The 25,666-nt window shown below is 42.5% G+C and overlaps 1 long non-coding RNA gene and 1 pseudogene across 1 annotated transcript in view; both read left to right on the top strand.

Annotated features, from left to right (window-relative positions):
* The first annotated feature begins 14,348 nt into the window (after positions 1 to 14,348).
* LOC128594900 (uncharacterized) overlaps positions 14,349 to 25,666 on the top strand; it is a 61,166-nt gene continuing 49,848 nt past the window's right edge. The window contains exon 1 of the long non-coding RNA XR_008382651.1: positions 14,349 to 14,405. This is a non-coding gene — a long non-coding RNA (uncharacterized LOC128594900). The remainder of the gene's footprint in view (positions 14,406 to 25,666) is intronic.
* On the top strand, positions 22,822 to 23,739 carry LOC128594899 (homeobox protein NANOGP8-like; annotated as a pseudogene).

Raw genomic sequence — 25,666 nt, 5'->3', positions numbered from 1 at the left:
AACACTATAACAGTATGGTACTACTTAGTATGCCATTCACAAAAGGGGCAATGTGAATCATGGAGAAATTATGTCAATTTTTAAGGTCACCCAGCTGATAAGTAGTGGGTCAGGATTCCTGCCCTTGTAAGTGCAGCTCTGGAGTCTGAATCTCCACTGCAATCAATACCATCAAGGCCCCTAATTCTTCATAGAGTCCCCCATAGCTATTAGTGGAGTAGAGAAGGTAGCACATGGAAATTTCAAAGCCCAACTCCTCTTGTGCTTTGGGAGAGTGGTAACTGCTTTATTTTTGTGATATCTAATTCCCATGGTGCTAAAATTTGCAGGCTTCTCCTGCTGCTTCTGATGTGAGCTGCTTTATCCTTATCATTTAAAAACACATTGATGCCGAATTCCACAGGCCCTCCATCTGTGACCTTTACCTGGTTGGCAGAGCTCAGGCATTTGCATTAGAAGATACTTTCCAGCCTTAAAGGGTATCTGCTAGAAACACACAGGGCATTTCAAGCCTGCAGGCCCTTAACCTTACTTGCTTCTGGAAAACTAAAGGCTTCTTTTTATGAGAATAAAGCAGGTGATTAATTGTTTTTTGCTTTAATGGTGAGCACAACCGTCTTAGCCCTATTCTGTAATCTGCAAGCTCCAGTGAATCTAGTATTATTTCTTAAATGAAATAAGTTAATAGGCTTAGCTACTGTCGCAGAGGTCCTCAAACTTTTTAAACAGGGGGCCAGTTCACTGTCCCTCAGATCATTGGAGGGCCGGACTATAGTTTAAAAAAAAAAAAAAACTATGAACAAATTCCTATGCACACTGCACATATCTTATTTTGAAGTAAAAAAACAAAACGGGAACAAATACAATCACACCGCCTCATGTGGCCCGCGGGCCGTAGTTTGAGGACCCCTGGGAGATTTGGGAGGTGTGTGTGTATGTGTGTGTGCGTGCACACCTGTGTACTTTACAAAACAAAACCCAAGTCTAGAAGTGAATACTCCCTTATCTATTAAAGAACAACAGTGGAAGCTTGTGTTTCTCTTTCTTTATTCCTTCAGTGGTATTTGTACAAGACCAAGGCACCTGGGACACAGTAAAGTATCCAAGACAGGGACAGGTTAGGTGTGGTTGTGGAGAGCAGAGTCTCTCATCTGCTTTTTTCTGTTGTTGTTTATTTTCCTAAGTCTAATATCAAAGTTCACACAATTTTTGTCATTTTTCTGTTTTGAGGTTCAGTTTCATTGAGTCTCTAATGTCCAAAGATTGGAGCATAGTAGGTGTTTACCAGATACTTGCCAAATAAATTAGCACTAAAGTTTGCTTTTTAATTGAAGAACTTTATCAAATGTAATATCGAGGGAGGCTTCGGTCCTGATTGCTAATGCCAGTAAGCTGTAAGCGCTTCTGTAGCTGGAAGCCTGGGCTCGGCTTTCCATGCAGCACAGGGCAGGTGGACAGGCAAAGTGGAGGAAAGGGTCAGTGCCTAGTGTGCATGGTGCAGAGAGCCTTATTTGTGGTCCCGGGACCTAATGCTGAACATACGGAATGACCCAACTGTGTGAAGGTCGTTTTCAAGGCTACCTCAACACGTTGGAATGTAACTGAGAATCCTGTCCAGAATGCCGAGGAGGCATAATGGAGACCACAGGTCCAAAAGCACCAAAGAATTCCACCCATGGGAGCGTCCCATAGGACCTCACACAGGGCCTGCTTAGCCTTATTTTAGTTATAAGTGTGGGTATTCCATTTCCCAGCCACGGCAGGTTAAAAGTAGCAGAGTAAGAGGGAGTGAGTAGGGGAGAGGCAGGCTGGACGAGGGCGTGCAGGGCTGTCACGACACACCTCGTTGGTGGACATTGCTCATGAGTCACAGCCACATCCTGCTGAACTGGGTGTGTCCTTCACACCCTTCCCAACTAGGAGCTGCAGGTGGCACATGAGAAACCTCTGGTCTCTGGTAAAAAGTACTCCTTGAAATAGTCAAGATGAAATTCTCGGATTGAAAATTGATGGCGCAGTTCAACTTGTACTTCTGGGGAGAGTTTTTTTGTTTTTTTTTAATTAAACATTAAAAAAATTACTTTGTTCAGAGGGTGAGTAGTTTTAGTGATTTAGGATAACATTTGTTCTTTTGTTTTTCTCTGGGTCACTCTTCTCTTGAATGAACATTTTTTCATTTTTCATTCAAGAAAAGAGTGCTGTAGCAATCCTGTGTCCTACCTCACTAACCCCACTGAGGGTAGACAGACAGATGTTGCTTCATTTTTGTGTTGAGTCTACTCACACAGCTATTTTTGAAATAGTTTTTGGATCGTTAGCTACAAGGTTTGAAATTCCTTACCAGCCACCCTACCCTTCTAGTAGGTTAGGCTGGTATGTGGCTCAGAATCTCAACCCTGGATCCCATAATTGTCCTTTCTGGCCTACGCAGCCTCATCCTGAACAAGTGCTTTAGCTTAAACCAGGCGTCCTCAAACTTTTTAAACAGGGGGCCAATTCATTGTCCCTCAGACCGTTGGATGGCCGGACTATAGTTTAAAAAAAAAAAACTATGAACAAATTCCTATGCACACTGCACATATCTTATTTTGAAGTAAAAAACAAAACGGGAACAAATACAATTCATACCGCTTCATGTGGCTCGCGGGCCGCAGTTTGAGGACACCTGGATTAAACTATCTAGTGGCCCATGATTCACCTCATTAGCACAAACTGTCAGGGCCCACCATAAATAACAAAGACATTCCTGTTGCTGGGGAAATTCCAAGGAAATAGATGCTCCTTTTTAGTAACTGAGGTCAAAGGCCATCAAAATGCAATGCACATGAGGGGCTACACCATATTCATTGCTATAGCTCAAAGTTTCTGAAATGCATGTATTGTTGTCACTGAAAATGGGGTATAGTTTATGGCTGATGTTGCCTTTACAGTAAGTAGTGGCATAGATGCCATTCTCTTAACTGTACATCAGAACTTGCAAAATGGGAATCAGACACCTGGAAAAAAACTGGAGACAACAGTGGAGCATCCTTTTAAGAAATAAAATATCACTGGTGGGGTGTGGTGGCTCACACCTGTAATCCTAGCACGTTGGGATGCCAAGGCAGGAGGATCCTTTGAATTCAGGAATTCCAGACCAACCTGAGTAAGAGTGAGAGCCTGTGTCTACTAAAAATAGAAAAAAAAAGCTAGGTGTGGTCGTGGGCATCTGTAGTCCTGCAACTCAGGCAGGAGGATCAATTGAGCCCAGTATTTTGAGGTTGCAGTGAGTTATGATGATGCCACTGCCCTCTCACCCGGGTCACAGAGCAAGATCCCGTCTCAAAAAAAGAAAAAAAAAGAAAGAAAAAGAAAAGAAGTTACAAAAGGGAAAACAATATAACCAAAGCTCTTGCTGGTACAGGAGAACTTACAATGTGGAGAACCATGAACAGCAACATGGCTGAGCCCCCAAATTATTCAGATCCAGTGGACTTTGATGGAAGGTGAAGAAATTTTAGGGGCACTTTGACTGACTTATTTCCCATGTGGCTTCCTTTTTATGTAAGCACAAATCTTTTTTTTTCCCTCCTGAGTGGTACATAATATAATCGTGCATCTTATGTTATAATTGACAGTGTGTTATAGTCAATGAAATAGGTAGTTTCAGAGCTGAGTTTTTTTTGCTGAGTATATCATAGCCATCTTTCCACATCAAAACACTTCATATTTGTCATAATAGGTACATGCATATTTTAGTGCATTGCTATGATTTATTTAACAGATCCCCTATTATAGGACATTTGTGCTTTTTTCATTTTCACTGTTGTAACGAAGGCTGAGGTACACATGGTTGTGCTGTGCATTTGGTACACTTGTCCAGTTGTTCCTTTAAGATAAATTCTGAGAAGTCTAATTAGTGAGTCCCATTGTGTCTGCATTGTAGAAACATGCTACCAGTTTTCTTTTAGAAAAATCACACCCTGGCAGTAGTGTGTGCTGGCTGCCCTCCTCAGGCCCACCTCGCTGTTTTCTGTCTTCATCAGCCTCCTTTCTCCTGCTGATACTAACCCACCTGTTCTACCCCAAGGAGCTTGTTTCAATTTGAATTTCTTTGATTACTAGGGAGGTTGGCTATTTTTAAAATACTCTATTGGCTAATTTGTATTTCTTCTTTTATAAATTTCTTTTTTGAGTCTGTCATACTTTCTTTACTGAGTTGTCTTTTTTATCATATGTCGTAAATATTTTCTCCAGTTTTTGGATCACCTTTTAATTTTGGCTTAACTACCTTTTAATTAACATGTTGTCATGTCACATTCAGACCAAAGACAAAACAGATCAGGTGACATCTCAGAGAGTGCTGCCAGATGGCCACCAGTGCCCCCTCGGGCGAGGCAGGCAGGCTGGGAGGGATGATCCCAAGGCAGTGGGGTGCTGGGCCCGGGTCTGAATTCCCAGGCAGCCTCAGCACCTTGCATGGGGGATCAGCAATCCCACCTTCTGAGTTAAGGAGAATGAGGTTCCCCTACTGCTGAGGACTCCGCAGCATGGCCTTGCTCCACCTGATCCAGGCTCACAGAAGTGGAGGTGCTTTGTACGCCTGAGGGCCTGTGAGACTGTGTAAATGGGGAAGCTCATCCTCAGTAAGGAAACAGGTGCTGACCGTGCCCACTGGGCCAGTCTTTCCCGGAGACCCTGATGAATGCTGAGTCAGATGAGCTGGCTTTCTTTTCACCCCTTTGTTCATAAACACAGTCCCTTCCCCTAAAAGGGAAGCTTTTCTGTCTGAATCTGAGCACATCTAAGCCTCCATAATGGGTATTGTATTAGGAGCAGTGAATAGGTAATAAGCCCTTTGACAAGACAGTTCTTTGTTGCTGAGAAATTGCTCTGGCTACCCATCCAAATCACTGGGGTGCACCTGGGAGGAGCCAGGAGAGGCCCAGGTGTGCTGGACCCAATCCCTGCCACTTCATTACTGAAGTCAGATGCTGGCCATTCCATTCACAGTCAGCACTCCAGAGGAAGCTCTGCTCTGTTTCTGAACATTGATGAGATTCTTGCATTTTGAGACCTCTATGTTCAATGAAACAAAGTCATGATATTTGTCAGGGGGGAAATAAGGAAAAGGAAGCGGATGTTTACTGTAGACCCAGATGTGTTCCAGATACTGCTCAGCACTTTCCAAGATGTAGCTTCAGTTGTGGTGAGAGGTGCATTCATCTGAGACCTGCATTTAGTTAACAAGAGACTATTATAAATATCACGTAGGACAGCATAGACAATTACAAAGGGTTTGTTTTCCTTCAGGCTTTATCCTTAGAAGGAGGGAGAAACTAAAGACACTAAAAACCAAGCTGCTTTCCCGATCATTCAAATCAAATCATACTCTTGCCTCATATATTTTTATACACACACATACTCAGCATCATGTGTCCCGTAACAATGGGAAATGTGCTGAGAGATTCACCACTAGGCAATGTCATGGTTGTGTGACCAGCACAGAGTGCGCTTCCATGAACCTGGATGGCACAGCGGACTGCACATCTAGGCTGTGTGAGATGGCTTCTTTCTCCTAGGCTACCCATCTGTACAGCATATTACCGTACCGAATACCATAGGCCGTTGTAACACAATGGCAAGTATCTGTGTCTCTAAACATATCTGGGCACAGAAAGTACAATGAAAATGTGGTACTATGATCTTGTGGGGCCACGATTGCCTATGTGGTCATCATCATTGACTGAGACATCATGGTATGTGGTTCTTAACTGCATTGCATAGCCTGAGGGTCATGTGGATATGTGACTTGTCATTGATCAAGTCAAATGTATTATATATGCATTTGTTATGTATTTATATTTATAACAGTGTCTTCTACTTATAATTTAGAAATGTAATATCTAGAATTTCTTATATATAGGATTTGATTCCACAAAACGCTAATGCTATCCTTCATTTTGCTAGATCTAGCATTTGGGGGTATTATGGTAGACCACAAATTTTTGAAAGGGTAGAAACGTTTAATTACAGCTCCTTTTAAATTTCATACAACAGCAAAGCAGGAGTGTCACTGGGACAGAAACAATCCCTACTCCCAGAGAGGTGGCACAAAGCTGCAGCAGCAGCTTGTGCTTTGCCCTGGCAGGCAGAAGGGCTTGGGCACTGAGACTAAGGCTGGTGCTGGGGTGGGAGAGGGCAGGATCCTGGACACCGCTGCTAGGGGTGGGAGGGGGGCATTTGAGAGCACAAGCTGTTTGCTAACTATTTCACACTTTTTATAAGCTTTATGAGAACATCTAGGGATACTAGGCCAATAGCAGCCCTGCTGGCAAAGCTCCTGACCGGGATGACTTCTGGGTTTTACAGTAGCACAAATGAGGTTCATTTAATAGATTCTATACAAGGTAAGCTCCTTGATGGGGATAATGGTAGACTTGTCAGCTATGGGTCTCTCTTTCTTTCTTTCTTTCTCTCTCTCTTCTGGCAATTGATACCTGCTGGTCCCTGATACTTGTTTGACTCTTTTTGTGTACATGTATTTTTCTCTAAATGTATGGTCAACTCTCTCGACTAGACCATACCCTTGTGTTAATTATCTATTAATGCACAACAAAATACTCCAAAACTTAGCAACTGAAGACAATAAGCATTTATTATTGCACATAACTCAAGAGGGTCAGGAATCTGAGAACAGAATAGCTGAGTGGGTGGCTTCAAGCATCCAAGGTGTCAGTCATGGTTGCAGGCATCTGAAGGCTCGGCTGGGGCTGGAGAATCTGCTTCCAAGCTCACTCACATCAGGAGACCTCAGTTCCTCAGTTCTTTCCTGTTCCTCACCCTGTGGGCTGATTCTACATGTCTTTTCATGGCCAATATCTGACACAGGTCTGGTTAGGTAGAAGGTTCCTAATGAGGTTTGATGAAAATAAAGATGTGCTGGGAACTCAATACAAAATCAAATTAAACAAAAAATATTCCTGAAGATGAGAACTTGTCAGAAATATAGATACATCAGAATATGGTTTCTTAATCACTGTATTATCCATTATAGTCTACAAAAATATAAATCTTGCTTTAAGAGCAAGTGGCGCTGAATTCCAGAGTTTATTAAAAATTTTTATGAGAAATGACTGGGAGTTATGTTTTTAAGGATAACTTTTGGTAAACTAGGTCTCATTGTTTAATGTTTAGAAACATACATAGTTGGAGTTTCTTCAACTTGATACTCCACAGAACATACTTAAAAAAAAAATCTAGGCAACATGAATTCATATTTAACAACAAATCTGCTTTCCTTTTGATAAGCTTGATACTATTAGGTTGAAATATCTTAAGAAAACTATAAAACCAAAAAGACAATTTGTCACCAGAATTTGGCTTACAAGTAAGATTTTGAGTCAGTCTCAATATATCATTAGTAAACCTTATGAAGAAAGAAAGATAAACAATAAGGAAACAGGTGCACTACTCACCATCTCTATCTCAACTCAGCACTGCTATGTAACAGAGAGTGTCAGAGCTGATCATTTCCACCACGTTACAAATGCCATCAAATCCACTCTTGACGGAGGGACTATGCAGTCTTTCATTCTTTGACAAATGTTATTGGCACTGAAGTGACTTTGCCTAATAGAGACTCTCACCTGTCAGTCCCCCATCAACACTCAGCAAACTGACTATAAACACCCGTTAGAATTGCAGTCTGGCTGTCCTTGTTGGGAAATGCCAGGTCTCATCCTTTGATTTAAGGTTTAAGGAACTTGTGGAAACGTCCAGAAGATGCTGCCCTGACAAGCTAGCATTCTTGCTTGACTGCTGAGTTCCTTCTGTGGTGGTTTTTGAGGGGTAAACCCATTCTTTAGGCTGAGTATAGATTGGAGAAGTCATTGCTGTCACCTGTCCAGACCACAGACCTTACCTGTAAGAGGAAGGGAAGTGGTTAAAGACAGCTAAAACAGCCTCCCAGAAAGGTCATCTCTTCCGCCTGAGAGCGTGTTCTGGGACTGTCTGAAGTTGGGTCTATGGCCATCTCGATTTCTGGACTGGTGGCTCCTGCAAAGTGAGGAGGAAAGAAAGAAATTCTGGATATTTCTGGTCCTTGTTATCTTCTGGCTGTTCTAAGAAGTTCCCTGATTCTATACAATAAACAGAGCTTCCCTGGAGCAAGTTGACATGACAGGAGAGGCAGGGAAGGTGGCGACCCAGGGTGTGGCTCAGGGAGCAGACAATGGAGTCACCACTTACTTAGCGGCTGTGCCCACTCACTCTACTCTGGGCCTCTGTGTCCTCAGCTGCAAAGAAGAAAAGCTGCAGCTATCTGCCTCATCAGGTTATTGAGAGAATTAAATGGGCGGGTACATTTTTAAAAACTTAGAGCAGGGCCTGGTAAATCACAAGAGCTCAACAAATGTTACTGTTATTCATCCACTTGGCTGAGTGCATTTTATTTGAACCTTACAATTCAGTTACTGGTCCAAGGTGACATGGTTAGTTCTGAAAGCTGAGAGATTTAAATCTAAGGCTGTCTGACTCCAGAAGCAAAACTCTTTTGGGGGGGGGGTTGGCCGGGGATGGGTTTGAACCCGCCACCTCCGGCATATGGGACTGGCGCCCTACTCCTTGAGCCACAAGCGCCACCCAGAAGCAAAACTCTTGATGGAAGTGACACCCTGCCTCTCATCCAGGAAATGTAGCAAGGGGAGTGTTCAGGGATGAATGGATGTGTGGAAGAAAGTGTGCATGTCTCACTGAGAGAGCAGATGGGCCTCATTTATTCCTTCCCCTCGCTTGCTCCTACATTCACTCAACACATACTAAGCACCTATTATGGGCCAGGTATTACACTGGACATTGGGAGTGATTCCGGCAGGAACACATTCCTGGCAGAATGGACTTTGACCTCGTGTAAGGAGTTACTCTCCTGAGGACTGGCTTTTAAGCTGAAATCTTAAGGAATAGGACTGAGCAGGAGGCAGGGGACACTAAGAGAGTAGAGGGGCTCAGGGCTTAGAGCTCCTGGGGCAGGAGGCATGTGGGTCACCTGAGCCACTAGGCCAGGCAAGGGAGTGAAGGAGATCGGAGTGGAGGGGAGGCTGGAGAGGAAGGTGATGGTGATGGGCAGATGGGGAGATAGGCTGGCCTGGAGCAGGTGAACAGGAAGGGAGGGTGGAGCCAGAATCAAGGCAGTGCGTAGGAGACACCTGTGAGAAATACCTTGGCGATGAGGGATTGGGGAAGGGAGTTAACATCAGTTAACATCATTGTTCTCTTGTTAAAGGGCACGAGAGCACATAAGAGCATGTGACGAGAACACGGACCTTATTGCAAGCAGTCTCCACACCTGCGGTGTATTACGTCCATAAATAACCTCAGGAGACGCTGTTGCGGCATCTAAACCTGACAGACTGCTGCTGAGATGCTCCCTCATACTAATATTGACTGTGACTTCTAAGTTGCTTCGGTCCCCGAGACCAGAATGAGACCTACCCTGAGTCAGCTGGGCCTGCAGCCGCATCGGGACAGTTTTGTGGGCTGGGGCTGGAGACCTAGCGTCCCAGCTCCGACCAGGCCCTGGATTGAGGCCAAAGACATGGCATCCCCAGGCCCCGACAAGTGGCACCCCAGATGGGACCTGATAGCAGTGCCTTTGAAGTCTTGTCAAGGACAAGGGGACAATGCTAAGGTTTTTATAGGCTCCTTCTGGCTGAAATGTGGAGAGCAGGTTGGAGAGACCTCCAAGTCTTCAGCTTTTTGCTCATCAAATCTTTGTCCTACAAAGCTTTCAGCTTAGAGAAAAAATTCTAGACATGTAGTGCTCAACTTTGGGGTTCCCAAGAATGCTCAAGAATGTGCCCACCCCTTGATTCCCATCATACTCTCTCTTCCCTCTCCCCGTGCTCCGGGAGGGAAGCCCTAGTTCCCCATCTGCCCTTGACACCTCACTCTTCCCTCCCCAGCTCTGCCCATTGCTGCTGCTCTTTCTGTAATGAAAATAATTGTGTAACACAGTCTTCTTGGTGAGTCTCCTCCATTGACATCAAATTAGTTATCCAAATTTGATTTGCTAGGGGGTTCATGTTTCATTTTAACATTTCTTGGATTAGAAGTATTTTAATAAATGATATTTAAAACACTAGCACAAAATAAAAATTATTCAATTCCTTAACAGTCTCTTATTTTCTCATAAAATGAAACAGGAAAGAGCCTTCCCTACGAGAAGCTCCCTGCTGGACCCCTTCTCATTGTCACCTGTAATTGTCTCCCTCACATGGGTTGCATCATGACAGATTTTGTTGTGGAGAAATGACTAAGGAGTGGTCACAAAGAAGGAGCCCAGAGGTACTTTTCAGCACCATCCTCATGCCCAGGTCTGAGAAAGTGTCAGCCAACCTGTGACATGGACAGTTACACCTCCCTCGTCCCCCTTGGCCTGCGGCGTGGACTGTCAGCTGGGTGGTTCTCATGTTATTCTGTCCTCTGGCTGAAGATAAACATCTGTTGGATTCAGACACTCTGTCATTAAATGCATTGTATTGAGAAATAAACGTGCCAATCAATGTGTTTCATTACTTAGTCTGAATATTAATGGCCTCTCTTGATGGTTATTATGGGCTCCCTTATCCCAGAAAGTGGTATCTGCTAAAAGTGACATTTCTGATTATCTGTCATCCCAGTTTGAGGGGTTCTGACAAAGGAGCTCTGGCAGGATGCTCCAAAGCATTCCCCACCTCCAGCCCACCCCAGGAGCCCATTCCCAACTGGAGAATGACCCTGCTTCAGGGAAGGACAGACTCGGTTTTAACTGTAATAGGTGAATAACCAAGGGCAAGAGGCCACCTTTTCCTGCCTTGACATGATTTGGTGAGTTTCCTGCCTTCCCTGGCTGGAGTCACCCAGCTGGCAGGTATTCTGTGGCCACCACGTAGCAGCAGATGCCCAAGGTCAACTGCAGCTGTGCTGGCAACCCTGCTCCATATCTATTATTTGCTCTCTTGGCCCATGGCTCTCACCTTGACCCTTCTCTGGTTTGCTGCATCTGGTGTCTATCCATGAGCTGCCTGTGTGTGAACCTCCCTGGGGACTTTGGCTTACCTTGGCTGGCCTCTGGTGCTTGTGCTAATTCTGGAAGAGGAAACATCTTGTTCTTGCTGGGAATAGATCCTTCTCCTCATCTCCCCCTCCACCCACACCCACATGCCTATCACTCTCCACCAAACGGGTGGAGCACCTTCTTAGGATATAAGGCTACTCGGAACTCAATTCTCCTTGTCCCAACAGCTTAGAGCAGGTGTCCTCAAACTTTCTAAACAGGGAGCCAATTCACTGTCCCTCAGACCATTGGAGGGCCGGACAATAGCTTAAAAAAAAAAACCAAAAAAAGTATGAACAAATTCCTATGCACACTGCACATATCGTATTTCGAAGTAAAAAAACAAAATGGGAACACATACAATCACACCGCCGCATGTGGCCTGCGGGCTGTAGTTTGAGGACCCCTGTCTGAAGTTCACTGCACAAATATTCGTGGAGCACCTTCTCTGTGGCAGATATGGTTCTGGGCACCAACCGTCAGTGAGCGGGACATGGACTCCCGTCTGCCTCAGCAGAGCCATGGGGAGAGAGACGATACCCAGCAGACTTTATAAGTAAGGACATTTTCCAGGTGACGAATGCTAGAGAAAAAGGACAAAGTAAAGCAGGAAGAGGGGGACTGGGAAGGCTGTGGTGTGTGAGTGTGTGTGTGAGAATATGTGGCCGTGTGTGTATGTACATAGATGAGTGGGCGAGTGTGTATGTATGTGGGTGTGTGAGAGTACATGCGTGTGCGGGTGAGTGTATGTGTGAGGGCATGGGTGCGTGTGAGTATGTGGAGGTGTGTCTAAGTACATGGGTGTGTGAGTGTGTGAATATGTGTATGTGTGTGAATATGTGTATGTGTGAGTACATGTGTATGTGGGTGAATATGTGTGTACATGGGAGTGTGTGTGTATGTGTGAGTACATTTGTGTATGGGTGGGTGTGTGGGTGAATGTGTGTGTGAAAGTATAAGTACGTGTGTGTGTGTGTGAATCCATGGTTGTATGTGGGTGAGTGTGTGTGTGAATTCTCACATGGATGAGTGTGTGTGTGTGTGTAAGTGCATGGGTGTGTGTGTGAATATGTGTATGTGTGTGAATACATGGGTGTGTGAGTACATGTGTATGTGGGTGAGTATGTGTGTACATGGGAGTGTGTGTGTGTATGTGTGAGTACATTTGTGTATGGGTGGGTGTGTGGGTGAATGTGTGTGCGAGAGCATAAGTACGTGTGTGTGTGTGTGTGAATCCATGGTTGTGTGTGGGTGTGAATTCGTTGGTGTGGGTGTGAATTCTTGCATGGATGAGTGTGTGTGTGTGTGTGTGTGAGTACATGGGTATGTGGGCAAGTGTGTGTGTGAATACATGGGTGTGTGGGTGAGTATGTGTGTGAGTACATGGGGAGGTGTGTATGAATATGTGGGTGTGTGGGTGAGAGTGTATGTGTATGTGTGGGTGTGTATGTGAGTACGTGGGTGTGTGTGTGTGAATATGTGAGTGTGTGGGTGAGAGTGTGTGTGTGAGAACATGGTATGTGGGTGTGAGTATGTGAGTGTGTGGGTGTGGGAGGAACTTTTAAATAGGGAACTTAGGATAGGCCTCCCTGGGAGAAGGACCTTGAGTGTGGCTGTGAGGAAGCAATGAGGTGCTAGAAGAAATCTCAGATGAAAAGGAGAAAGACTCCTCTGCAGAGATTTCTGGTTCTGATTTCCAAGCAATGAGTCTCTAGTAATGGTGTCTGAATGAAATGTCCATTGCTCGTGGAAACATCTAGAAATCCTCCTATTTTCTTGGTAAGCTTTGCTTAAACACATCAGCTGCTCACATTGAATGGGGTTTAGGTGCACGTCCGTTTATAGGTGACGTGAGCCTTGCTCAGGGCCTGATTTTGGATGCTGCCCAGGGTGGCTGTTGGGTCCCAGTGTTCCTGAGAGCTGAGCTGGCTCCCACACTTGCATTTGCTGGGTTTGCTTTAGTCTGGCTGGGGTCGACTCCCTGGTGGCCCCTTGTTGTCAGTGAGTGCAGGGCTGGGGGGCGAGGGCAGGAAGCAGAACCACTTCGGCTCCACTGTGGTCCAAGATGAATGGAGGAGGAATCAGATGAAGGAAGTAGGTGGGAAAACAAAAAAAGCTCCCACATCCTGATGGACAATATCCCTCCCCACCACATTCCCTGGGAATCTTAGATCTAGAGTTAGGCTTCGTGTGATCTGATCCTGTCCTAGAAAGGCAGGACACAACAGCCAGTGTTCGTTTTTTTGTGGGAGGAAGGCTTTGTGCATTTAATGTTGAAACACCTGCCAATCCTCTGGCCCTGGCTCCTGCTGGCTCCGGCTCCAGGTCAGGCTCTCTCCATCAGAATTAGCCCCCGGGCTGTCCCTCAGGACTCCATGGGGAGGTGGGTGTCCAGCCTTGGGTATGGAAGCAGGGTTTAGCCACTTAGGTTTCATCCATCCACAGCCTCTTTGCCAAATGGCTGGGGAGCACAGCAGGTTCCTCCTCTTGCCTTATTTACAACTGGTGGCACCACCCACAGACTCCAGTGGACACAGAGGGGAATGGTAACTGTATACATAGGGTTGCTAATGTATGTGTCTAGCCTCAGCTCCTGGTTTTCACAGGGCTGTTGTCAAGTTCCAATTACCACGGTCCTTACTGTCACCAAGGGTGGAGAAATGGATCCTCTAGTAGCTTCACTCCCTGCTGTGTCTTACTTGACAGATGTGCTTTAAAAAAATCCCTTTGGTGGCTGAAAACTCCCACAGAGCCAGTTAGTGCCCTACATACCATTAGAATAATCATCCTCAGAGGAATTGCACAGGGAATTCTTTAGAAACATCACAGTGGTGCATGAAACAGGAAGTGTACGTGGTTTACATCAAAGACACTCAAAATGCAGTTCAAGAGTAGTGGAATCCCTTTCTCTTTTGATATTCAATTCCAAGTTTAATTACTGCTCAGAGAGATATTCCTGAAAAGTTGTAAGTATATAGAATTTTCCTACCTCTATCTCTTTTGCTGCCTTGACTTACAACACAGAGTCAGTACCATTCTTTAATCCAGGCATAGGCGATGCTGCCTCTGCCTTACCTCTGGTGTCTGGGAACCTCTGTGTTGTCAGGCCTGGCTTCCGAGCCTGGTCTGAGACCAGGTGGGTGTCCTGATCCTCATCTGTCTCTTTTGAGATAGTCCCTAATGCACCATCTGCATGTGGTAAACAGGATGGCCTTGAACTCTGGGTCTTGGGCAAGGCCTTCCTGGAGAGTTTGCCTGGCTTCTTTTATTAAATCAGGTGGCCAGAACATGATGATACGCTGACACTGAATGACTCAAATTGTTTCTATAGGTAAGAACCCCACAAAAGAAATGGCTTTTCCTCCCCACTTTCCATAGCAGGTGTGCTTAGGGTAAAAGTTTCACTAATTCTGAAATTGTGATAATTTGGTCAAGAGATACTTTGACATTCATCTTACTAAGTGTAAAGTGATTTTTTAAAGCAAATGATATATAAACGTAATGGTAGAGGAAAACAGTTGCAGTAGTTAAAAGAAGAAAATTATTTTGAGAATCTTTGAAGTTCCTCTCTATAAAGATTGATACAAATTTTAACATGTTCTCATCAACTAATCAAAACATACGCTATAAAGACCGCTGTACTTTATTGTATAAACTTAAAAATACTAAACTTACCCCTTTAAAATAATCCCCTTGGACTCTAAGAACTTTGCATTGCCCTTCTCTAAAGATGTTTGTAAAATTGTTTCGTATTTTTAATGAACGTCTTTCTTCAATTCTGATGTATCTCCATGTCGTTACTGACTTTTTGAAAATTGCACATCTACCTATTTGTTTTCTTCCCTTCCCACTCTCCCCAACCTGTACTGAAAGGCAGCACTGGACTGGAGTCAGGATGTGTGAATTCTGCTTGGGACCCGGAGCTGGACTCTCTGCTTCCCTGTTCTTCCCTATGTCCTCATCTGTGTAATGAATGATGTTAGTCTGGGTCCATGGTTGTTGGAAATATTTTAATCATAGTATCCTTTCTCCAAACCAAACCTCATACACAAGGCCCAGTGCAGAGAGTAGGCAGAGGGAAGCTGCTGCTTTGTGGTTTTTGTTGTTTTGTTTTCAGTAGCCATAGGGGTTGAGGACTCAGGACAGTGTACCCTGGACATCTCCACAGAGAACCCCCATCACTGCATGGAATCTAGTTAAAAGACCACTGGGCTAAATGAGGTCCTTCCTCTCTTAATCCCTCTGATGGATTTGAAGCTGCTGATAGAGTGAATTTTATGATAAAGAATTCTCAGGGATGTAAGAAATTGTCTCATGAAGGGTTATTCTAAATTCAGCTTTTTATATTTGAGTTTCTTTAAAATAAAGTACACTTGTATAATTTTTGTTATAACATCTACTCTGCAATCATAAATTGATCATATTTACAGAGTGAAAAAAGGACATTAATACTTGTATTGAGAGTCTCCTTTGCTAAAGGAAACTGGCATATGAAAATCCCCAACTCAAGTGCTGGAGTGAGGACTCAGGGGCCAGAGGCTGCGGGACATCCCCTGCAGCCAGCCCCTTTACCATCAGGCCCTGAGGATGTGGGATGCCCACCTGGTCCCATGTACCCTTAGGAGGATAGGGATGGCAAAGGCCTCAGACCTCCAAGTCACTCCTGAGTGTGTGACAACAGCGTAGAGGTACCCGCAGTAGTAAGTTAACTCATCCAGATACTGAACAGTGAACGAAAGCATCTCAGCACAGTTGCTCTCTGGAAACGATGCCAGTGCTGGTTGTGTATAAATGAAGGCCTGGCTGGGGAAGGCACTGAAGGGCTCTTTGTATTACAAGATTATGGCATAATAGAGGAAAAAAGAGAAATAAAGTAGGCAATAAAAGGAAATTAGAGTCCCTCTCGCTTCCTCTCACAATCCTTTCAAGTATGTACAATTATTTTTTATACTACAAAAAAATGGAAATAAGCTCAGCAGTGTGCTTGGTGTGCAGTCAGAGGCAAGTAGATTTATATTTTTGTTTCATTAGATTAGAGAAAAGAGAGATGCCCATGGGCCACTTGCTCTCCCAGGGCCCTCCCAGCTCCCAGCTCTCCTCCTGTTCTCCTCCCATTCCTGCTCAGCAAGAGGTGAATCTGACAATTCAACCTGTGGCTCTACCAGCCTTACAACTCTCCAGCCCTCACTTCAGAAGGTCTCCCTGTCCTGAGACCAAGTGCGCCAAACTATTACAAGGACAGGTGATCTACTGGGGGTCAACTCTCCCAGCATCTCAGCCAAGATGTCAGCTTATCACTAGAAGAGCTCCTGTCCTCCCTGGGGGCAAGTTTTAAGGCCACCAGGTGCTTAGCTTGGCTTGTCTGAGCTTGCTTTAAAGGAACCAGTATGCAAAATTGTGACTACAGTGGCACACACAGGGTCTTCATGGCAGAGGCCTTGTTTTCTTTCCCATGCATTGTTACAGGTTCAAAATTCATTCAAAGATTGGGTGGGCTCTTAAAAGTCCTAAATATGTGTCTGAGTATTAAAAATTGAATAAAGGGGGCCCACTGGAGGCCACTCTCAGGGGAGAGTCCAGAGGGAAACTAGAAAGTTCCTCCACTACCCAACTGTAAGCAAACCACAACACAGAAGTTCTGGGGAGGAGAAATCGAGGCCCATGAATTTAACAGTAAGCCACTGGGAAAGGAGCAGGTGCTTCTCTCAAACCAGGGGAGACTCTGAGAAAGGCATGCCAGGCCTTACAAGCTTGCATAAGCAGGAAGCCTCGGGGTTAAAATGCTCCCAGGAATTAAAAGCCACATGGATCTGACACTTTCCTCCATCAGATGGACATAGCATCTACTTTTCCTGGCTCCACAGCCAGCGTGTGAGGTTAACAGTGTGAAGGGGCTTGCGCTCCCGCATCCGTATGACAGACAGAGGCTCCGCCCAGCCCAGCCAACTCCTGGGGTGGTTTATATGGTGGCTGTCCGCTGAGAGCTGGTGAGCTCAAGCCTTGATTTGTCCAAGCTGCACTCCTACCCATCCTCATTGCTTACAATGCTATGACATGGGTCCCCATCTCTTGCAGCCAGGGCTGTTCACACTGCCGCATCCTTGGCCTGCCTTTCCCCTCACTACAGGCCAGTTTGGGGTCCACAACTGGGCAAGTCATGCAGGTCTCAAGTTCCTTGTCTAGTACCCCTGAGTCCCCTGTGAAAGTCTCCTTCATAGCACCCAGGTCATTATAATGGGGGTAGCTTAAGGTGATTAGACTGAGTGACAACCCCCTTCTCTATCTGCTTCACAAGAACCACAATGGACATGTGTCCAGGTAGCAGTAGGCAGTTTGCAAAGAGGCTTCACGACCATCTGTTTCCATAATTCTTACAGCTGCTGGGGGGAAGACTGGTTTCCTGCCCGATGCATTCCTTACAGTTCACCTTTTGGTAATGTGCTAGCTTGTGCCATGGAGTAATGTTTTTAGTCTTTTCTTGACTGGACTGTAAATAAGATCCCCAAGGGCAGAAGCCTTATGAATTTTTGCTAATCATGATTGTTACGAGTCCTCAGTAATTCATGAGCCTCCCCCCAAAAGCGTCATTATTAAATGAGGAGAAGGCAGTTAACTCTTTTAGATGAATGCCTAGCTTTAAATCTCTTTCCTAGAATCCTAGCTCTAAATGATGCATCCATATATAATATCGTGTACAAAACATGTTTAATCATAAGAGTGGAAAAATAAATTAGAAGAGAGGTTTTATGCAGAATAATGAGAATTTGCAAATCCTTTAAAAATACAACATCTCTCTCTCTCTCTTTTTGGGTTTCCCGTTCCACACTAACAGTGTTTTTCATGCCAGATTTGCTCAGTCTTAAGTTTATTGTAATTATGTTGGTTGCAAGTTCTCCTGTGAGGATTTTCTTATATTTAAGTTTTAATCATTTTAAAAATTACAAAAATGATGGTGGTTGCCTACAGGGAGAGAATTGATTAGAAGGAGGCACAGGAAGCCTGACTGCAGTGTGGCTTCCCTGGGTGTAGATCAGGGGTAGGAACCTTTGAATGCTGGACGTCTGCATGGATTTAGCTATAATCAAATAAGGCCACATTCAAGAAACTTCAATTAGATTGACTTAAGAACATTATTTTGTAAAATTCTAACTACTATTTACTTAATGAAGTAAGAAAATGGAAACTTTGTTAATTTTAAAGGTAACTAACCTTTTAATGACTTCGTTGCATCTGCTTTTGGTTGGAAAGTATTTGAGTATTTGGTTGCAGCATGGAGGTCTGTCGTTTCAGTTGATCCTCTAAATGGGTATCAGTCATTTGTGACCTTAAGGGCATCTTGATTTGCATTAGGTAGGAAAATGTAGATTCCCAGCAATAAGTGGATGAAAAGCAAGAAAGCATTTTGTGGACATATTGCTGAGATGTGGGTATCCTGCTGCATTTTTCTTTATTTCCATTGGATCTTTCTTAGCATCAAACAATGAATTTAACATGTTGTCTACTGAGAGCTCAATCAATCCCATCTGTAGTTCTTTAGGTGCCTTGATTATATTAACTAGGTGGGGCTGAAATGCTAATTTGAGTGTGACATCATGATTCTCAAAGTTAATGAAGCTTTTATTGTATTCTCCAATTAATAGGTCTTAACAGCTGCGTATTCTTCAGATGATTCACATATATCATCCTTCTCATCAACGACCTTTGCTAACTGGAGAAAATGTTCATCCATAATTTCCTTTTGAAAAAGATGTGGTTTGAGAAAAGATAGCCTTCCCCCCCCCAAAAAAAAAATGCTTGGAGTTTTGGTCATATATCACATAGAGGCTTAGTTTTATCTTGCAAAGAAATATCCAAGTTGTTTTGGTTTAATGTGATATCACACAGAAATGCTGCATTCCTATAGAAAACTTTCAGTGATTCACATTGCTGATTCTGTTCTTAATAAAATGTTACTATTTGTTCTCACAGAGATAAAATGTTGGCTAATACCTGTTTCTGTGATAGCCAAAGCGTTTTAGAATGATACAGCAAATCCATACTGATTACCTCATCATTCCACTTTAGCATGTTACAAACTGAGGATGCTGTGTTACATTTGCATGAATATAGGTAACAATACTTATAACTTGCTGCAAAGTGACACTTCGAATAGCAGCTTTAGCACAGAGATTTTGCTGGTGTAGGATACAGTGAAAAGAGATAAGATCATCTGGATCTGTTAAAACTTTATGTGTGTAATAAACCCTTCATGTTTTCCTGTCATGGAAGGTACGTACATAGTTTGTACGTACCCTCAATTTATCATATTTAATACAACTTCATGACATTGATCTTAAAAGTTGTTGAAGATATGTATTCTCCATGTTATTTTCCTAAAGAGTGCCCAAAGTGAGAACTCTTTATAGCAAAGAAAATCTTCTTTTATGACCGAAATGAAATATAAAACCTGCACAGAGTAAATAGTATCAGTTGATTCATCTAAAGCAATTGAATATGTATACAGTTGACCCTCCATAGTTGACCACTCCCTACATTGACCACCTCCTTAAGTTGACCTAATTTTCGTAGACCAGACGTGTACCACATGTTCATATGTATCAGTGGAGTAGGCTTAGTTCCTTATGTTGACCACCAAGGATTCTTCAACCTTTCTTGAAGGATTGGTCAAGATTCTTGACGATTCAACAATCCTTGGGTGGTCAACATACAGAGACTGTATTGTATTTTACTTTTGAAGTATTACATGAAGTTGTTCTGTTAAGGTGAAGACTAATTCATGCTGCTGATTAGTTATGGTTCTCCTGGAAGAGGCAGCTGTTTCTGTAGTTTGAAACACAATCCAGGTCTAAGCATCCCACAACCTTGACAGTGTATTCCTTTACAATTTCTGCATTGCTGAAGGTCTTTTGTCCTGAGCACATAGGCTACTTTATAAGTTGCTTTGGTGGCATTATTTCCAGCTCTTACTGCTGCTTGAAAGAATTGTCTTTGCTTTTTCTTTTCATCTTTTAGTTTCTGCAATACAACCTTTCATGCCTCTCCCTCTAATTTAAAATATTTGTTGTCCATATGAGGGTTATAATGCCTTTGAGCATTAAATTTCTGTAATGTTGCTATTGCAACATCACAAAGCAAACAAAACATCTTACATTTAACAGAAACTAGATGATATAATACCTAATCTCGTTTAAAAATCTGTTTTTTTCCTTCAGTGTTCTCGTGGTCTTTTATAACATGATGGGCTACTAAGCAGATAGTTAAAAAATACTGTTGAGCTGTGCAAATATTCACAAAGTTCACTTCAAACAGAAATATAGTGTGCCATTGTCAAAAGCTGATAACAGACTGGCATATTCAACCCCTGTAAACTCTCACCAACCAGCCTCGTGTGGTAGTGACACCAGTCAGGTGGGGAAAGTTAGAACTAAAGCATAAGCATAGCAGCCATCAATTTAGCTTTTATGGCTTACTGATGTTCTAAGCGTATTGGTCAATCTGGGAAGTTTATTTCATTGAAACTTATTTTATTCTTTGTTCATTTTAAAAATAAAATAAATATAAAAAACAAACAAAATGTATTGATCAAATTAAAAGGATTTGTTCTGTAAAATTTGAATTCAGTCAAAAGCCTGCACAAAAGGACCCAGAAGGCTACATGTGGCCTCAAGGCTGCAGCTTCCCTGGCTCTAGTGTAGACAATTGTCAAAACTCACTGAATTGTGTACTTAGATCTGTGCATTCCACTCTGTGTAATTTTACTTTGATAAAAAGAAATAATATATATGTAAAAATAAAGTATAACTAAGAAAATGCCATGAAGGCTACGTTGAACAGTTTGATGAGAATATTTCAGATTGTATATGAAACCAGCACATTGTACCCCTTGTTTGCACTAATGTACACAGCTATGATTTAACAATAAAAAAAAAGAAAGTACAGAAACACACAAAGGAAATATTCCTATAGTATTCATATATGTTATGATTTCTAAAGCTGGAATTATAAAGTTTATTTTACTTTAAAAATTTCCTTTATTATGCAAATTATTTTTTTGCTAATTATTTTTTAGGCTGATTTTTTAGAACTGGAATTGATATCTTAAGTAAGGTTTTTTCAGAGGTTATTGATATGTATTGACAAGTGCCTTTAGTTTATTCGACCACCAGCAGATGTGTGGTGGAGTGCCATTGCCCACAAGTAGAGAAAACTGAACCTTGTAATCCTATTCAATATTTCCAAGCTGATATTTCTAGATTACTGATGAAATAGGTCCTTTTTCATCTATTTAATGGCTATTTGGGTTTTTCCCCCAGTAAATTGCCTCTTAAAAATACCTAGACTCTTTATTATAATTCCAATTTTTTTTATTTGTAAGAACTCTTTCTAGAGTAAGGACCTATCTGTTTGTTGCCTGCCATTTTCCTAATTTTGTGAATTCTGAGTGGGTCAGCCACTGTTGGTTAGCTAACCCAACACCACTGCAACCTCTTTTCCATTGTCTACCTTCCTCTTTGGTGATAGCAAAGGGAAATTCTAGTTTTCCTACTTTTTCTTATACTATTATAGGAGAGGTCTTGTGATACAGATCTATTCATTGAAGCGTTAACAGAAGTCAAGGCCAGCAAGTCTTCTAAGAATAGTTTTTCTCCTTATAAAAATAGTTATGGCTTGTGATGTTCCTTCTCACTTATTCCTCTCTGGTATGTGAATTTAATGGCTGGAGCTGTCCAGCCATCTTGCAACATGAGGTGATAAGCAGGAGCATGGAAGGCTCACACATAAAGGATGTTAGAGAGGAACATGGAAAAGAGTGTATGTTCATAACGGTGTCCATGAGTTGTACCAAACCTGGAACCACTTGCCTCCAACTTTTTGTGAAGTGGTATAATAAAATATTTTTACTGCTTAAACCACTGGTTGTCCAGTAAGTATTGTTTTGTAGCCAAGAGTAAGTTTGTTTTTTGTTTCATTGTTATATTTAGGGTGGAGGAGGAATGATTGGCATATACGTATTTGAGGATTTTATGTAACTAATCTGTTAATCTTGTCTCTGTGATTTATAACAGAGAAAGTACTGTTGTAGCTTTTCAGTTTTACACTAACTTTGTTAATCCATTTGGGATTTATTTTGATATATAAGGAAAGAACCTAGCTTTATTTTTTCCTCATGAGTTGATCAGTTATTTCTACCTGAATGAACTGCTAATAGTTTTGTACATTAAACTTATCTAATTACGTGTGATTCTGGATGCCACTCCGTTTCAACACCATGCTATTTTTATTATTATAACTTCATAAGGCAAGGCCATCTCTCATTGCCATTCAAAGAAAAAAAAAGCTAAAACACTAAGCTGTGTGAGGCCATTTAATTTTCAAGACAAACTTCATAATTTATTTAGTTAAATTTCTCCAACTCCCTCTTCTTCTCGTCACCACAAACCAAGATAAAAACTTTGAAAACATCGAGATTTTGATTAGAATTATAGTAAGTTTATAGATTAACTGAGGAGAATTTATATATTTGCAGCTTTTGTTTCTAGGAACATTTTATCATTCAATTTATTTGTCTTTTAAAAAAATCTCTCGATTTCGCTGGATTGAGCTGGTTGCCTCCTGCTGTTGTGGAGGGGACCCTTTTCTTCCTGACTTTTGGATCTTTTTCTGTAGATTCTATTTAGATATTTAATTCCAAGCCTTTTTTTTTTTATAGTCCAGATTTTTAATTTTTTCCTTTCAACAATGTGAGTGTGGATGCTGCGTGCCCGCAAAGCCCGCCTTGCTCTGCAGCATATGATTCTAGTGACCCTCCTCCAGAGCCTGTGACTTGTAGGCCTGAAGAAAATTATCCATCCTTGCAAATGTCTTCCACAGAGGTGCCCCACGCAGAGACTGCCTCCCCTCTTCTTACTTCTATGGATCTGCTGACTTGGGAGAGCCCTGATTCTTCTGCTAGTCTCAAAGTAAAACTACCCCTTCTATAAAGAACAGTGCAGTAAAGAAGGAAGATAAAGTCCAGGTCAAGAAAAAGAAGGCCAGAACTCTGTTCTCTACGACCCAGCTGTGTACTCAATGACAGAGTTCAGAGACAGAAATACCTCAGCTTCTAGCAGATGGAGGAACTTTCCAACATCCTGAACCTCAGCTACAAACAGTTTATGACCTGGATCCAGAACTAGAGGATGAAATCCAAGAGGTGGCAGAAAAACAACTGGCTAAAAAACACCAACAATATGACTCAGGATCAGGCTTCAGCACCCACGGAATGCCCAGGCTCTACTCTTCCTATCACCAGGCGTGCCTGTGAATACATCTGGAAACCTTCCAGTGTGGAGCAACCAGACCTGGAGCAACCCAACCTGGGCGACCAAACCCAGAGCAGCCAGTCTTGGAGCAACCATTCCTGGAGCAGTCAGACCTGGTGCACCCAAGACTGGAACAGGCAGGCCTGGAACAATCCAATCCTTTCCTTAAATGTAGGGAGGAACCTCTACAGTCGGGCCTGCAATTCCAGCAAAATTTTCTTGCCAGTGATTTGGAAATTGCTGTGGAAGCTGCTAGAGAAAGCCATAATGCAACCCAACAAACCACTAAGTAATTTTACCTCCCCACAAACCATGGCTTCATTCCTAAGTTACTCAATGAACATACCACCTGAAGATGTGTGAAGATGGGTGTATTACTCAGTCTCAGTGTGGGCAGTGGCTGAATCCTTTTCCTCTCACGTAGGACTTTTCTTATTTTCTTTCTTTTCTTTTTTTTCCTTTTTTTCTTTCTTTTGGGGGGGGAGGGTAAGACAGAGTATCATTCTGTCACTCTGGCTAGAGTGCCATGGTATTATAACTCACAGCAACCTCAAACTCTTGGGCTCAAGGAATCCTCTTGCCTCAGCCTCCCAAGAAGCTGGGACCACAGGCACCTGCCATACACCTGGCTAGTTTTTCTATTTTCAGTAGAGCTGGGGTCTTGTTTTTGCTCAGGCTTGTGTCAAACCCCTGAACTCAAGCAATCTACCTGCCTCAACCTCCCAAAGTGCTAGGATTACAGGTGTGAGCCACCAGAGCTGGCCGATTTTTTGTATTTTACAACTAAGCATTCTGCTTCTATTCAGGCTCAGTGTGCCTGTGGCAAGATTAGAGTCTAATCAGAGGTTCAAATAACCTTGGCTGCTATGGACAACATAACAGAAGACATTTCTGGCTATAGATAAGTAGTTATAATACTAATTTGGATAGCTTTAGGATTTAGAATCTAACTGCAAGAATAGAAAGTAAAAAATACAAGGATGTGTGAAGGATTTTTTCTACTTTCTGGGATTGGGAGGTTTTATTTTATTTTATTTTTCTCTCACAAATGAATACTTAGAAGGCAAGGATATTTTTGATTTTCATTTCAGATTAACATGAGGGTACAAACCATTAGGTTATATAATTTACACATGAAAGGTTAAATTAAGGGCTGTAGTTGTGTCCTACACCCAGGGAATGTGCCATATATCCACGCATTGTACCTGCTGGGTGCGAAGCTACTGAACCTTTTCCCCTCCCCTTCTTGAATTTAACTGGGATTTTTCTCTCGTTTGGGTCTATGATTGTTAATCTTCTAATTTCAATTTGGTATTGAGTGCATGTGAGGATTGTTTTTCCATTCTTGTGATATTTAGGAGAATAGTCTCCAAATCCATCCAGGAGAATGGATTGTTCTCAGGAGATGAAGAATCTCCATCTGTTTTTATGGCCGAATAGTATTCATAAGATACATAAACCACAGTTTAACAATGCATGTGTTGGAGGGCACATGGGTTGTTTTTTCACATCTTCACTGTTGTGAATTGTTCTACTATAAACATTTATGTATCCTTATGGCAAAGCATCTGTTTTTCATTTGGGTAGATACCTAGTAGTGGGATTGTAGGGGGTCAAATGGTAGATCTGCCTTTACCTTTTCTTTCCTTTTTTTTTTTTTTTAAGGCAAGCATGAAAAGAAGTTTACTGAGGAAGAGACAGGTAGACTTACAGAGTAAAAGCAAGGTATAGGCTTACAGAGGAAGATGCGTTCACCACAGACAGAGAATGGGCCTCCCCTACCAGGGCAAGTAGGTAAAGAGGCAAAGAGGCCTACTTTTACTTCTCTGAGAAATGAAGGCATGATTTGTTAAAAACCTCAGTTATGGGCAGTGCCTGTGCCTCAAAAGAGTAGGGCAACGGCCCCATATGCTGGAGGTGGTGGGTTTATTTATTATTATTATTAAATCATAGCTGTGTACATTAATGCCATCATGCGGCACCATACACTGGTTTCATAGATCATTTGACACATTTTCATCACACTGGTTAACATACCCTTCCTGGCATTTTCTTAGTTATTGTGCTAAGACATTTACATTCTACATTTACTAAGTTTCACATGTACCCTTGTAAGATGCACCACAGATGTAATCCCACCAATCACCCTCCCTCTGCCCATCCTCCCCCATATTCTTAGATTATAACTGGGTTATAGCTTTCATGTGAAAGCCATAAATTAGTTTCATAGTAGGGCTGAGTACATTGGATACTTTTTCTTCCATTCTTGAGATACTTTACTAAGAAGAAT

This window comes from Nycticebus coucang, chromosome 9 (genome assembly GCF_027406575.1).
Source record: "Nycticebus coucang isolate mNycCou1 chromosome 9, mNycCou1.pri, whole genome shotgun sequence".
NCBI classification, from domain to species: domain Eukaryota; kingdom Metazoa; phylum Chordata; class Mammalia; order Primates; family Lorisidae; genus Nycticebus; species Nycticebus coucang.
This window is presented reverse-complemented; position numbering and strand designations above follow the sequence as displayed.